Source organism: Pogona vitticeps, chromosome 9 (assembly GCF_051106095.1).
Source record: "Pogona vitticeps strain Pit_001003342236 chromosome 9, PviZW2.1, whole genome shotgun sequence".
Taxonomy (NCBI): Eukaryota; Metazoa; Chordata; class Lepidosauria; order Squamata; family Agamidae; genus Pogona; species Pogona vitticeps.
The window spans coordinates 7,175,001-7,178,384 of record NC_135791.1 but is presented as its reverse complement, the minus strand read 5'-3'; positions in this window follow the sequence as shown (position 1 = coordinate 7,178,384).

The following is a 3,384-nucleotide window of genomic DNA, read 5'->3' as shown; positions in this document are numbered from 1 at the left end:
CTGAAAGCCCATTTATCTTCTAGTAACACCTTTCCTGCTAAATGGCATGCCAAGCAACTGGGCTTGCAAATGAAGGCTGCATTTACTTGATTGATCATCCTGATGAAGACTAATCACCAAACAAAGTAAGCTGATTTGTGAGATACGGACCTAGGAAAAAAAAATCACTTGCTGGGACAAACAGACATTTTTCACCACTTGAAAGAACACCACTTCTGGATATGGGTTAATAAAAATGTTTTACTTTGACCTTCAACGGTACAAAGAAAACTGAAGCAGTCACTCTTATTCAATAGGAATACTGATTTGGGAATAATGATATAGTCTAGCATCTTATTAAACTAAAGATGGAGTGGAAGTTGCTTAAGTGCCCCCTCCAGCTCTGGCTGCCTCCCCAATGTGTACCTGTTCTGGTAGTGATTGTAAGATGATTTGTGCAACTGGTAATGTGGTAGGAATACTGTTGGAGCAGAGGGAGTTTATGGGATTGCCCTTCTATCCTTGCTTAGTCAATGGTCTAGTGGCCACTATGTGTTCTGGATATGGTTCCACAGTTTCCATCCATGCGATTATAACAGGTTCTGCCTGGCGCCACTTTTGAAAAATATTTTGAAGTGACAGCTGCTGCAAAATGTACTGGTCTTGCCAGGTGGTTTGCGGCTTTTTGCTGTCGTTACATTTTGTTTGATCTGATTGGCACCGTCATTCCTGTTTCTGTTTGAATGGTGGTTCATGGTGACGGAAGGCATTCTCTGTTGTGGTACCTAGGCTGAGTGAGGGGCTTATCATGTTGGAAGCTCTCGCTAGCATCCCCTTTCATAGCATTTGTCTTGGCTTCCCTTGAGAAACTTCTCAATTTTATCCCACCATAAGCTTGAACTCTTTTTGATTGAAAACCCAATACCCCAGCCCCTGACTCGTGTTCTCCCACCCCAAAATGGCATGCCATTTTGTGTGTTGTTATCCATACTGAATGTAATGATGATAATGATGATGTGCCACCAAGTCAACCTGACCTATGGAACTCATTTTCAGGGCTTTCTAGGTGGATAATACTCAGAAGTGGTTTCCCTGTCCCTTCTTCTGGGGTGCCCTGGGACGGTACAGCTGGCCCAAGGCCACCCAGGCTGGCTTTTCTCCCAGGAGGCACAAGCGAGAACTGAACTCCCAACCTCTGGGCCTACAGCCAGGTACCTAAACCACTGAGCTATCCAGCCAACACATACTGGGAATACTAGGACAGAAAGGCAAAATATGAATTGTATTCTCAAAGGCTTTCACGGCCAGGATCCGATGGTTGTTGTGGGTTTTCCGGGTTGTTTGGCAGTGTTCTGAAAGTTGTTCTTCCAGTCTCTGTGGCCAGCATCTTCAGAGGACAGGAGTCGGAACTCTGTCTGTGCTCTGATCAGATGGCTGGTTGCCACTGTAACAACGGGAAGACTAGATTTATTATTGTCCCCTCATTTAGTCCTTTTGGCTCAGAGTTCATTTTCTTCTCTTTTATTTATGCTCGCATGACGATGTTCACTGGTTCACTCAGGAGCAGGGGGAAAGGGCTTTCCTTGTGGCTTTCCTTAACTTTCCTTATTAAAACCATCTATCTTTCTCATCATCTCGTGTGATTCAAAAGTTAATAACAATAATTGCTCTCCTTCTTCCCGCATCATGCCACTTTGATGTTTTAAAAGTTACTTTCATTCTCTACCACTCAAGTGAAAATCAGTGTTTACTGCAGCAAGCGGGGCAAAATCATGTCAAAGGCATGCCTTTCCATTAACTTTATGTCTTGTCTCTACATTGCCAAGAACAAAAGATTCACAGATTAGCAATATGTTTTAATTTCTGCTGTCTTCCTCCCTCCTGCTCTCCAGTCTGGCTGCCTGCGCAAAATAATAAAAGACAGCTTGGGCTTGAGACATTCGGCATGGATTTTTCCTTCTACTGTTGGGGAATCAAAATCCGAAAAGTCAAATTTGTTGTTGAAAATAATTAGTCGCAGTTCTCAGGTAACATGATGTACTTGGGCTACTGGCAATGAGCAGGTGGAGATGATTTTAGACCTTATCTAGAGTACTCTGTCCTGTTTTGGACACCATACTTTAAGAATGATGACAACAAATCAAAACAAGTTCAGAGGAAAACAACAAGGATGATTAGGGGCCTAGAAACAAAGCCCTGTGAGGAACGACTGAAAGAACTGGGCACATTTAGCTTTAAGAAAAGAATACTAAGGGGAGATACAATAGCACTTTTCCGATACTTGAAAGGTAGTCAGTCATACAGAGGAGGGGCAGGATCTGTTATTGATCACCCCAGGTTGCAGGGCACACAACAATGGGCTCAAGTTACAGTAAGCCAGATTTAGGCTGATCATCAGGAAAAACTTCTTAACTGTTAGAGCAGTACAACAATGGGACCAGTTACCTCAAGAAGTGGTGAGCACTCCAACCCTGGAGGCATCTGAGAGAAAATTGGACAACCATCTGTTAAATCTGCTATGATATGTATTCCTGCATTGAGCAGGAGGTTGGACTCTATGGCCTTATAGGCTCCTTTCAACTCAACGATTCTGTGATTCTGTGATCTCGGTCCTTATGTTTCGAAAGCCAATATGGGTGTCGAATTACAGCAGAATACCTGGTGAATGGGAACAAAAATGCAGGCAATAATAATGTCCGGAACATTCCACTACAAAAGCCCTTCTGAAATGAATGAACCTTGCACAGGGACATTTCCTAAAGGATTTCCAAGTACTGTACAAGAAGTTCAGTTTTCCATGATTCTTTGTGGAGTGTAAGAACAGCTAAGGAGGATGGAGTGGGATCCCTGTGGCTGGTGGCCTGGTTTTGTTTTGTGTTTAGACAAATGTGGCCAGTTATGCATCATCAAAAAGTAGGCTTTTGAATAGGAGGCCGGCATGTCATTTATTGATACTGAGATACATTTAGAAATAATTACTATAATGTGAATAGAAATATATCTCACCCTCATGGGGAAGGTTGTGATCAGGTCGCCTATATGCCTGCACGCTCAAGGATTGGCTAAGCAGCTAAATTGGAGCAGGCTGGATCGGGCTAAATCGGATTACTTAAGGTTGTGTAGTGGTGAGATATGCCATTTGGTTTGATTCTTGCATCCGTATCATTCAGCTCAAGTGACTCTATTTGGCCTGCCTCTCTTTAAAGGGAAAGGAAGGAAGGAAGGAAGGAAGGAAGGAAGGAAGGAAGGAAGGAAGGAAGGAAGGAAGGAAGGAAGGAAGGAAGGAAGGAAGGAAGGAAGGAAGGAAGGAACACCAATTTCCCCCGCTTGCCCCTTCCTGTCTCCTTCTCCTTTCAATTTTTTTATTTTATTTTTTTAAAGGTACAGTGTATTAGCACTGCCCTA